Consider the following 13578-nt stretch of genomic DNA (forward strand, 5'->3'; position numbering starts at 1 on the left):
GAGAGATCTCGAAGACAATATGCAAAACGTGCTAGATAATCAACATAATTTAGTAAAATTAACACGGGAGCAAACATCCGTAGTAGATGCCACAATAAACATATTAAAACTAACTACTAACGACATAAATGCACAATTCACTGACATGAGAAACAAAGTTGAAGTTATAAATGAAGCACTAAATGAAACATTCTTAATATATAGAGAATCAATAAACTACTTTATGGTAACAAAGCAACTTTCATCAATGATCGACGAAACCTCACGTACACAACGAGAAATAATTAATCTATTGATAGACATAAACCACAACAGAATAAATCCTACCTTACTGAAACCACATCAGTTACAAAACACGATTATACTAATAAAAGACAGGCTAACAAATAACGTGCAACTACCAGGAAAAAAAGGCGGAATTGATTTACAAAGCATATACAAATTACTAGAAGCCAATGGGATATTCGTTGGTACCAAATTAATAATAAGTGCAAAAATTCCGCTATTATCAATACACTCATCATCAGTGTATGAGGTAATATCTCTATCAATTAAGAAGGATAATGCAATGATAATACCAAAGATAACAAAAACGGTATTGTCACATAATTTCGACATAGACTCTTATCACCTAATGACTCAAACAACCTTTAACAAATGCATTAGAATAAATACAAACAAATGCATTTGCAAAGGTAATTGGTCGTGGCAGGACGCTAATGACTCAGCGTGTGAAATAGCGCCGATCAAACCAACAAAAGAGGACAAATGCGAATACGACGAAGTATTCTCCACATCAATATGGATAACATTAAATGACAACAACAGATGGTTATTCAAAACAATCGAAAATAGTTTAGCCCATTTTCAATGCCCATCAAATAAAAATGAAATTCTCCACTTACCCAAACAAGGGATATTAAATCTGCAAACAGGCTGTAAAGCGAAAATAAAAGGAACAACGCTAATAGCCTCAAATGATCGTTGGTCAACAGATGATGAAGAGATATACAGACCAATGACAAAATTAACAGAAAACATAGAAAATAAATATATAAAGCCACTGAAATCATGGAATATAAAAAACACCAAAGATTTAACGGAAATTAGAGATGAAATACTTAAGCTAAAAACAAGTAAGACTGAATTAAAAAATCTACATTTTCATCACGCCTCAGCACATATCATTAGGACTGATAATAATTGTCGTTATTGGAATAATATTACACGTGATAACTTCATACAGGAAGAAGAAGAAGTCGGTAACAGTTACATTCAGAAACCAAAATATTTAATCTTAATTTTAGGCCCCGGCAGAATGTTCAATCATGAACATAAATTCATTAATATTTAATTAATATTAATTCATCAATATTATGTTATTATAGTTTATTATTATAAATCCATTATCACCTATATTCTTAGAATAATGTACTATGGAAAAATATAGGTAAATAGTAACATTTTTGAGCATCCGTTTCTAATTACCACAATAAAATATATTCGTAAAAACATCAGTATAAAATCAGTATCTTACAAATGCTCAAAGCGATCATTACTTTTATTTCTGAACAAGTATATTATATTCATATCAAATTTTTTTCGCGATTTTTTCATTCACGTTTGTATATAAAAAAAAAATTTATCTTAGTAACTTTTTGAGTATTTAGTTTCTTTGCAATTAAATTAAATCAATGTATGTTTTTTTTTTATTAAAACCGAGTTAACAGATACAACGAAAAAGTTCTTAAAATTTTATTCCTTCACGAGTAAAATTGGGACCGACTGCGCCAGTTATATTTTGTATTTAATAAAAGTTTAACACAAAATTTAATTGTTTGAAAATTACACAACTTAAGTTGTGAACCTTTATTCTTTACTTGAATCTTAAGACTAACCTAAATCTAGTTTTGTTCGTCCTTTTATAGCAACGATTTGGCACAGCAAATCGCTATAATAGACTCACATAAATTATAATTATTTATTGAGGATTATCTAATTATTATATATATTATTTGAGATAACTAAACCGAGTTCTGTTATTTTTAAAATATAAGTCTTCGTTCACACTAGTGTGTTACATTAGGATAGATTTATTTATTTAGGACAAAACGATCTCTTCTAATGAGTCGCTGTCTGGATTAGTAGGGTGAACTTTTTAATCCAAATAGCTGAAATATAAAAAGTGAGAAACAAAAAGATCATTCCGTTTTTGTGTATACATAAAGAAAACAAAAAGTGCTAACAGTGGCTAACACAAAGATAAGCCTTCAATACAACACAAGACAACACAACACAACATTGCATAACACAATTCAACTCGCCACAATTACCACATTTGTTAACATTGTAATTTTATTTAATTTATTTAATTTATTAATTATGCTTTTATTTATTTATTTATTTATTTATTACAATATTAAATATAACATATTTATTTATTTTCTTATTATAATTTAATTTAATTTTTACTTGTATTTACATTTAATTTAACTTCATTTTGTTTTAATAGTAATTAAAAATAGTAAATCTGTAATGACCTTTTCCGGACCTTTCCAAGGCATGTTCAGGGTGTAATGACGAAAATTTTATTAAAAGAAATTTGATCGTCACAACGCCGTGTTTATAGCTGCCTACAAAACATAACACGACTTCCTAACACCCAACAAATAACACTTACATAATACAATTGAAGACATCTGTAACAAAAAAAGTTGAAAATTAATAATTAAAATGTTTAACAAACTAACTCACCGCAGCCCCGCAACATCAAAGTTTCAGCATCCGAAGCAAATGGAAACTATGAACAAGTAAATTTAAAATAAAATTGACTTTAAAATAAAAACAAAATAATAAGAAAGAAGACTTGTTAAACGAAGAAAGCTTTTTGCAGAATGTTGTGGATCGCAACTCAGACAAAAACCACTTCTATATTTCAACAATTACTCAAAGAAAAGCAAGCTCACCGCGCAGCTAGACTTTCGCTCAGTGCGGTGCAGAAGAGGAGATTTAACATTGGGTTTACAAATTTCTATGCGTTAACGGAAGGCACCGTTGATTAACAAGAATATAAAAAAGACGTTCAACAGGCAGTGGGTCTCTTGTTTTTTTCTGGTTTCTCCAGCGCTAAGCGACGCGGTAAATTTAATCAAAGCGGTGAACTAAATCCTTGTGTTATTTTTTTGTGACAACAACGTGGCTGAGTAGAAACTCTTGTGTCCCTCAACGCGAGTATTGCAAAGTGAACGAGATATATTTGTGTGACAACGGATGTGGATTATTTTAACGAACTGCAAGTGATTTGATTCTTTTATTTAAATTAAGTTAAAGATTTTAAATTTTATCGAAATTTATTTTAAACTAAAGTACTTCTTTTAATTTTGTTTAAAAATTTCTAAAAATTATTTAATTTTATTCCAAAGAACTTATTCCAAAGTTAACAAAATATTTTAAAATTAGTAATAGACAAACTCTAATAATGTATTTTATTTGGTAAAAGTGATAAACAGGAGCTTGAAATAAATATAGGTGAAGTTCGTGGTGGAGACAAATAGTGAGCTGTGCTATATCCACTTATAGCGGAAAGGTTGAGAGTTGAAAGTGAGCAAGATTCAGGGCTTCAACAGTACTGAATCCAAGTTGCATGGGGTATAATACACTTAGCTTTAACAGTCACGTGTGTCTATACTATAGTGCCGGAAGTGATAGGTAGCTTTAATAGTAACCTAAAGTTTCCGACCCCTAAACGCTTTAATAGAGAACGGGGAAGGGCGTGACAACTGGGGCTTATAATTCAACACACGTAGCTTTAACAGTCACGTGTGTCTGTGTTATACCGCGTCCATTATTGTATGGTTTAGATTGCTTAGGTTGTTTGTCTTCAACACAGGTGTGTGTGAAAAATCGAGAGTGACTGGGTTCCAATAAACAAATTAAAAAATTAATCTTCAAAGATCAAATAAAGTAAATTAAAAAAATCTTCAGTTCATTGATTTATTATAATTGTATGGTAAATTTTTTTTACAACTAGATATGCAACTAATAAAAAAATTAGTTCATTAGTTTTATTATAATTAAATGATGAATTTAAACTACAACTAGATATACGAATAATGAGAATCCGTTCGTTAATTTTATTATAATTGAATGATAAATTTAAACTACTACTAGATATATAAATAGTCTAAAAAAGAAAAAATCAATTCAATTCAGTAGAACAATGCTCGAAAGACAAACGACACGATATATATATCTCGTCGTGCACCTCTATTTTCTTGTTTTATAATTTAATAAATTAACTAGAATAGGTACTTACCACAGCTGCTATGTTGACGTCACCCTTCACTGCTGTACCTAGTGTAATGTTATTATTAAGGATGTTCATAATATAATTGTAAAGATGTCTTGCTTTGAATATGCTATGTAAAGATGTGTAGCTTCAGGATTGCCATGCAAGGTTCTTCATCCAATACATTGATATGTATTAACTTGACAGGATTGCTAAGGGATTGTAATTAAGAGCCCCAAAAGGTTTCGACCTAGCAAGGATAAGTATTAATCTGAGCTCTTCAGCTGCCTTTAAGTACTTTCTAAGCTCTTCAGCCGCCTTAATGGTATTACCAGCAGATATGCCGCATATAACCAGAGATTCAAAATAACATATAGTTTATTCTTGTTGCCTTTGCAAAAGAATCTAAAAGAATCTGATTTATTTGTAAAATCTTACTCTATTTATACAAAATATTCTTATGTACTAAACTTATTATTTAATTCCTATATATTCTTGAGTAACCAATCAATACATTGGTTACTCCCAATTTTTGATAAAGTATATAATTTTTACATGTAAGATATTCATAGTATCTATTATACTATTCTAACATATGTTATCCATTTCTTATGCATTTTTACTTGTATATATTATTATAAGTGTTATCCATAAGGTTTTACATTTCTCTAAAGGAATTTGTGTTACTACCGTACAATGACCACATATGATAAAACGTTTGGCTCGCGCATCATGTTACGAGTGCACAATCATAACGGCGTGAGTCAAACAAAATTTAAAAGTGTAATATGATCAAAGTCAAAACAACAAAGCGACAAATGTGCATTCAATAAATTATGTCACAATTGTTTTGTTACTTTATGCAATGAATTGCCATATTAAACAATGATGTAGGTCATGGGCACCACACCCTACCCCTTAAGAAAAGTGTAAATTAATTGTAATTTCTACAAATTTAAATTAATTTATGATATTAATTATTTTATTTATTGTTTTTATCTTATTTATTTTAGTGTTAGATACTATGATACTAATCCATATCAAAACAAAATTTTTATTTAAAATTTACTATTTGTATAGTATATATTCATTAACATGTTTGAATAAAATATTTTCATTAACATATTTAGTATAATATAATGTTTTTAATTTGTATTTTGTATATAATAATTATATGAGATTAATAATAACAAATTTTGAGATTAATATATTAATTTAATATTTAATTACATTTAAAAATTTCTTTAGCTCTACATTTGATTAAATTATTGTTGTGTAGTTCTACATATTTATTATTTATTAATACGGTACTATTTTTACCTTTTTGTGACACTATTTTATATGGGCCTTTAAATGGATTGTCAAATTTCTTTTTGTTTCCTACTTTAATATAAACAAAATCATTTACTTTGAAATTTGATTCATTAATATTTTTCTGTTTTTCTTTTGTTATAGATTTGTATTGTATTAGTTTTTGCTTAGCTTGGGTTTGAGCATATCTTAGTTTTAATTTTAATTCATTACAATAATTTTCAATGTCGTATGTCATTTTTTTATTTTCTAGTATTTCACATGGTAACGCACATAATTTACCATATACTAATTCAAATGGAGTGTAATTTGTTGTAGTGTGCGGAGTCGAGTTATAACTGTAAACATAGTATGGTAATAATTCATCCCATGTATCTACTGATGTCATGGTCATTAAGTAGTCATTTAAAACTCTATGATTTCTCTCAACTGTCCCTAATGTTTCATGATGGAATGGTGTTGAAGTGGTTTTTTCTATTTTTAATAGTTTACAAATATTTTTTAGAAGTTCGTTTGTAAATTCAGTACCTTTATCGGTTTTCATCTTTTTGAAACAACCATATTTAAGAATGAATTTCTCAACAATTGCTTTAGCAACGCTGATAGCTTTTTTATTTTTTAAAGGTATTGCTTCTATGAATTTCGTTAATTCACATTGAAGTGTCAAAATATATCTGAAATTATTTGAAGGTAAAAGTGGGCCTACTGTGTCAATTGTTATGACTTCTAAGGATGTGTTTGGTGTTTCAGTTATATCATACTGTTCTTTTGTGTATTTTGTTATTTTAACTTTTGCACATACTTCACAGTTATTGATAAATTTTTTAACCATTTTATTCATATTTTTCCATACATATTTTTTTTTCAGTTTGTTTATACATCTTTTTATACCGCAATGTCCTCCATGTAGTGATTTATGATATTCTTCTATTAACCTGAGCATTTCATTTGTATCATTAATTCTTTTTGGTTTTTTGTAAATAATTATGTCTAGACAATTTTTCAATTTTAATTCTTTTTGCAGCTTATTAAATATATCTTTTACTTGTTGCATGCTTATGTTATTAAATATGTCTTCATCTTCCGCCAATGCTAGCTTTGTTATGTTTAAGTTGTCCATTTTGAATAATAACTTCCTCAGAATCAATTTTATCTCTGATAATGATTTTTCGTCATATTCCACAACTATAGTTTTTGCTGCTATTTTTATATATATTGCACTATTTTTATTGAACTTTTTATTTCCATGTTCAAGTGCTTTTTCATTGTTTCCATCTGCAGAATGGTTTATATTCTTGAATTCAAGTTTTGTTAAATACCTTACATCCGATACCGATGTTGCATTCCACATGTGGAGGTGATCAATCTCCGTGTTAGCTTTTAAGGTTATTTCTTCATTTTGTACTTGTGCGATTTTGTTATCTTTTTCATTCATTTCTTTGCTCATTTTTCTGGTTAATATATTTATATTTTTAGGAATCATTTCAACTAATTCTTTTGAATTTAGTTGTATCCTTGATAATGCGTCTGCATTAGTATTCATCTTCCCTTGTTTAAATACTATATTGAAGTTATAATCCATGAGATCTATTCTTATTCTAGTTAGTTTTAATGATGGGTTCTTATGTGTAAATAGACTACGGGTTTATTTAACTCATATTTATTTAATGTTTTGCTTGCAAATGCTATTGGTTTATCATTACCAATTTCTCCTTGTGACAGTACTGCACCTAATGCATAATTAGAAGCATCTGTCGTTAAAACGAATGGTTTTGAAAAATCTGGATAACTTTAGATTGGTGGTGAAATTAACTTTTCTCTTAAACTATTAAAAGATTTATCGCATTCTTCCGACCAGCAGAATATTTGATTTTTCTTAAGCAAGTTGTTTAGAGGTCTGGCTATTTCAGCAAAATCTTTTATAAACCTTCGATAATAGTTGCACATTGCTACAAACCTTCTCACTTCGTCTGAGTTTTTTGGTATAGGGTAATGTTTTATTACATCGTGTTTATTTGGATCTGTACGCACACCTTCTGCGGTTATGAGATGACCTAGATATACTACTTCTGGTTTAAGAAAATCACATTTTTCAGGGTTAAGTTTAAGATTATATTGTTGTCATCTACTAAATACTTTTATTAAATTGTTATTGTGTTCTTTAAGATTAGAACCAAAAAGTATTACATCATCTACATATAAAAATGCTGAGGAGTCTAAACCTGCTAATGCTAATGTTAGCATTCTTTGAAAACTATTTGTTGAAATTTTTAATCCAAAAGGTAATCTCTTGAATTGAAAATGACCTGTTTCTGTTGAAAAAGCTGTTAAAGGTTTTGATTTGTGATTAAGTGGGATTTGATGAAATGAACTAGTCATATCTAATGTAGAGAAATATTTCGCCTTACCTAACTTATCTAGAACATCTTCCAAACGTGTTAGTGGAAATTTATCGTCTACTACTTTTTTATTTAACTGTCTGAAATCTACAACTAATCTCCATTTTTCTTGTCCCTTTTTGGTACTATTAAAATTGGTGAGTTGTAAGGACTTACTGATGGTTCTATTATATCATCATTTAATAACTTTTTTACTTGCTTTTCTAGTTCTTCCTTTTGAATGTTCGGTATCCTATAATTCTTTATATATATAGGTGTTTTATCTATTGTTGATATGTGCTGTTCATAAAAATTGTTTATAGTTAATTTCTCTCCTTCTATATGAAAAATGTTTTGGAAATCTTTACAAATATTCAATATTGAATTTTTGGCTATGTTATCTAAACCATCTATTTTTAATTTCGATTTAATTTTTTCAAATGTATATGAATTTCGATTAGAATTATATGAAAGTATGTTATAATTATTTAAAGGTTTTATTTCTATTGTTGCATATTCTAATTCTACAGGTGTATCTCTAGTATTTAATAACCTAATATGTTGTATACCTTTGGCAGGTATTAATGAATTAGCTATGAATACTCCTTTCACTATTTCTTTTCCACAGACTAAACTGTCTTCTTTTGTATTTAGTTCAACTACTTGAATTACTTCTACCCTGGGCGGTATTTTGATATTTTTAATGGTTCTTATTTTTATATTCAAGGGTAAGACTATCTCATCTTCTGAGTTTGAGATCACTAATACGCATGTTTCATAATTAATTTAACAATTATATTTTATCAAAAAATCTCTACCTAATATACCATCTGTAGGTAAATTTATATTATTTTTTATGACATTGAATTTGTGAGGTATTATTGTACCATCAAAAAATAAATTTATATCTATTAAACCTTCTGTGGTTGTTTTTCCTGTTGTTATGCCATTTATTTAGCAGTTTTTTGTGTTATCAAAATTGCTCTTCCCTATTATACCTTTTTTTATTACTGATATCTCTGCCCCTGTGTCTACTAATAAAGTTATATACTTATCGCTACAAGAAGTTTTAACATTAATACTATTACCAGTGTTTTCTATTGTTTTAAAATGTATTATTTGTTTTTGTTCTGGTTGTAATTGTTTCGATTGTTGTAACCATTGTTTTGGTTGTGACTTGGATACTGCTTTAGGTTGTGCCCCGGGGTTCGTGAACCGGGGGTGTTCCAGTTTTTTTGATTATTGGAATTGTTGTATTGGTTTGATGCATTCCTGTTGAAATTTCCATTCGCATTTCTGTAATTATTCGAGAATCCGTTCCTTTGTTGAAAATTCCTGTTTGGTTGCTGTTGTATCATGCTTCTATTTTGTGTTTCTACACTTAGAGCAATTTGTACAGCTTCGTTTAGAGTAGTTGGCCTTGCTGCTGCTGCTATATTCCTAAGTTTCTCGTTGAGTCCATTGGTGAATGCATTTAATCCTGTGAGATCTGTTATTTTCATTATTACTTGTTTACTTTGGTCACGCTGAGTAGCTATATATATTTGGTTTAAAATTGTTATTTGTTCCTAAATTTTAGAAACAAAATGTGCAACAGTTTGGGTACCTTGTCGCAAACGTGCTAAATTATTCTGGACTGTTAATGGATTTTGATTAGGTTTATAAATATTTTTCAGCTTTTGAATAAATTTTGGTATTGTGTCGTCTTCTTCTTCTGAAATGAGTTTGTTTTTAACTCTATCAGATAATTTAGTTGACTTAACAAACCGAAGTAAGATGGATCTCTCGATTTCATCTTGAAGTGATTCAGAATAAAATTGTAAAATGCCTATAAAGTTTGATAAACTTTTAGCATTACCATTGAATTCTGGTATTACTTTTGAAGCTGCAATTAAATCAAAATTAGCCATTTTTGCTTTAATATTGTCTATGGGTCTATTTAATTGTTCTGTGATTGACTTAGCTTGCAAATATTTTTCTATCTGCTCTACTAAACTATCAAATTCCAACCTTAAATTCTTGATATCTTTGATATCTGTATGTTCTTCTATATCTAACCAGATTTGATGTATTATTAGTTTTGTCTTCACTATGTACTGTTTCGTGTAAACTCTATTTGGAGTTTTCTTTAAATTTTTTAATATTTTTCTTAAGTCAATTAAATCCATATGACATTGAATTTATTGCTATGCAAAGTATTTGCTAATAATATAATGAAACAAAAATATTACAATAATTATTATTGAGATTATAAATGAAATTATCAGTATCATATAAATGTGTTCATTAATTTTGTCATGATCTGATCTGGAGTACATTATTGGAAAATTTTTATATTATTTAACAAAGTTTGAAAAAAATATTTTTTTTTTATATATGATTTTTATTTAATTTTTATACCTAAACATTAGAATTTCTAACTGCTTGTTTTTTTATGTATTTTTTGAAATGGGAATTAATTTTTATTATTATTAATATAAATAGACATATAAAGTTTAAATATGATATATAATTATTAGTATTAAAATTATTTGTTGATGCTGTTGCTGCTGTTGCTGCGACATTGTTGCTTACTATTTCTTCTGTTGATTGGGTTCCACCCATTTTTCTTTAACTCCTTAAGCTGTTGCCGTAAAATATTTTTATTTTCTCCTTGAGATATCTTCAAGAGATACTTGAGATTGCCAATTTCTTTGGATACCTTTCGTTTTTTGCCACCGCGCACCTTCTTTTTTGTTTGTTCGATTGTTATTGGCTGCTGTCTTCCACCTGGATGACGTTGCTTATATTGCTCAATTGATATTGGTCTTGGGCCTGCCTTTGGATTTTTTAACGCTTCTTCTAAAGTTTTCACCGCTGCCGCAAAATGTCTGTCAAAATCTTCTTGTGACATATTGTTTAATAATTTCTGATTTAATAATTTCGGGATTCCAATGGTCCGTCAATCGCAGGATCTTTAATAGTTTTCGATTTAATAATTTCGAGATTCCAATGGTCCGTCAATCGCAGGATATTTAATAGTTTTCGATTTAATAATTTCGAGATTCCAACGGTCCGTCAATTGCAGGATTGCCATGCAAGGTTCTTCATCCAATACATTGATATGTATTAACTTGACAGGATTGCTAAGGGATTGTAATTAAGAGCCCCAAAAGGTTTCGACCTAGCAAGGATAAGTATTAATCTGAGCTCTTCAGCTGCCTTTAAGTACTTTCTAAGCTCTTCAGCCGCCTTAATGGTATTACCAGCAGATATGCCGCATATAACCAGAGATTCAAAATAACATATAGTTTATTCTTGTTGCCTTTGCAAAAGAATCTAAAAGAATCTGATTTATTTGTAAAATCTTACTCTATTTATACAAAACATTCTTATGTACTAAACTTATTATTTAATTCCTATATATTCTTGAGTAACCAATCAATGCATTGGTTACTCCCAATTTTTGATAAAGTATATAATTTTTACATGTAAGATATTCATAGTATCTATTATACTATTCTAACATATGTTATCTATTTATTATGCATTTTTACTTGTATATATTATTATCAGTGTTATCCATAAGGTTTTACATTTCTCTAAAGGAATTTGTGTTACTACCGTACAATGACCACATATGATAAAACGTTTGGCTCGCGCATCGTGTTACGAGTGCACAATCATAACGGCGTGAGTCAAACAAAATTTAAAAGTGTAATATGATTAAAGTCAAAACGACAAAGTGACAAATGTGCATTCAATAAATTATGTCACAATTGTTTTGTTACTTTATGCAATGACTTGTCATATCAAACAATGATGTAGGTCATGGGCACCACATGGCGATCCTGCGATTGACGGACCATTGGAATCTCGAAATTATTAAATCGAAAACTATTAAATATCCTGCGATTGACGGACCATTGGAATCTCGAAATTATTAAATCGAAAACTATTAAAGATCCTGCGATTGACGGACCATTGGAATCCCGAAGATTTTGACAGACATTTTGCGGCAGCGGTGAAAACTTTAGAAGAAGCGTTAAAAAATCCAAAGGCAGGCCCAAGACCAATATCAATTGAGCAATATAAGCAACGTCATCCAGGTGGAAGACAGCAGCCAATAACAATCGAACAAACAAAAAAGAAGGTGCGCGGTGGCAAAAAACGAAAGGTATCCAAAGAAATTGGCAATCTCAAGTATCTCTTGAAGATATCTCAAGGAGAAAATAAAAATATTTTACGGCAACAGCTTAAGGAGTTAAAGAAAAATGGGTGGAACCCAATCAACAGAAGAAATAGTAAACAACAATGTCGCAGCAATAGCAGCAACAGCATCAACAAATAATTTTAATACTAATAATTATATATCATATTTAAACTTTATACTTTTATTTATATTAATAATAATAAAAATTAATTCACATTTTAAAAAGTATATTAAAAGACAAGCAGTTAGAAATGCTAATGTTTAGGTATAAAAATTAAATAAAAATCATATATAAAAAAAAATATATATTTTTTTTCAAACTTTGTTAAATAATATAAAAATTTTCCACTAATGTACTCCAGATCAGATCATGACAAAATTAATGAACACATTTATATAATACTGATAATTTCATTTATAATCTCAATAATAATTATTGTAATATTTTTGTTTCATTATATTATTAGCAAATACTTTGCATAGCAATAAATTCAATGTCATATGGATTTAATTGACTTAAGAAAAATATTAAAAAATTTAAAGAAAACTCCAAATAGAGTTTACACGAAACAGTACATAGTGAAGACAAAACTAATAATACATCAAATCTGGTTAGATATAGAAGACCATACAGATATCAAAGATATCAAGAATTTAAGGTTGGAATTTGATAGTTTAGTAGAGCAGATAGAAAAATATTTGCAACCTAAGTCAATCACAGAACAATTAAATAGACCCATAGATAATATTAAAGCAAAAATGGCTAATTTTGATTTAATTGCAGCTTCAAAAGTAATACCAGAATTCAATGGTAATGCTAAAAGTTCATCAATGTTTATCAATGCCATGTAATGTTATTATCAATGATGGCAGGATCGCCATGTAATGTTATTATTAAGGATGTTCATAATATAATTGTAAAGATGTCTTGCTTTGAATATGCCATGTAAAGATGTGTAGCTTCAGGATTGCCATGCAAGGTTCTTCATCCAATACATTGATATGTATTAACTTGACAGAATTGCTAAGGGATTGTAATTAAGAGCCCCAGAAGGTTTCGACCTAGCAAGGATAAGTATTAATCTGAGCTCTTCAGCCGCCTTTAAGTACTTTCTAAGCTCTTCAGCCGCCTAAATGGTATTACCAGCAGATATGCCGCATATAACCAGAGATTCAAAATAACATATAGTTTATTCTTGTTGCCTTTGCAAAAGAATCTAAAAGAATCTGATTTATTTGTAAAATCTTACTCTATTTATACAAAACATTCTTATGTACTAAACTTATTATTTAATTCCTATATATTCTTGAGTAACCAATCAATGCATTGGTTACTCCCAATTTTTGATAAAGTATATAATTTTTACATGTAAGATATTCATAGTATCTATTATACTATTCTAACATAT

The sequence above is a fragment of the Teleopsis dalmanni genome, chromosome 1 (assembly GCF_002237135.1).
Source record: "Teleopsis dalmanni isolate 2A chromosome 1, ASM223713v2, whole genome shotgun sequence".
In the NCBI taxonomy this organism is placed as follows: domain Eukaryota; kingdom Metazoa; phylum Arthropoda; class Insecta; order Diptera; family Diopsidae; genus Teleopsis; species Teleopsis dalmanni.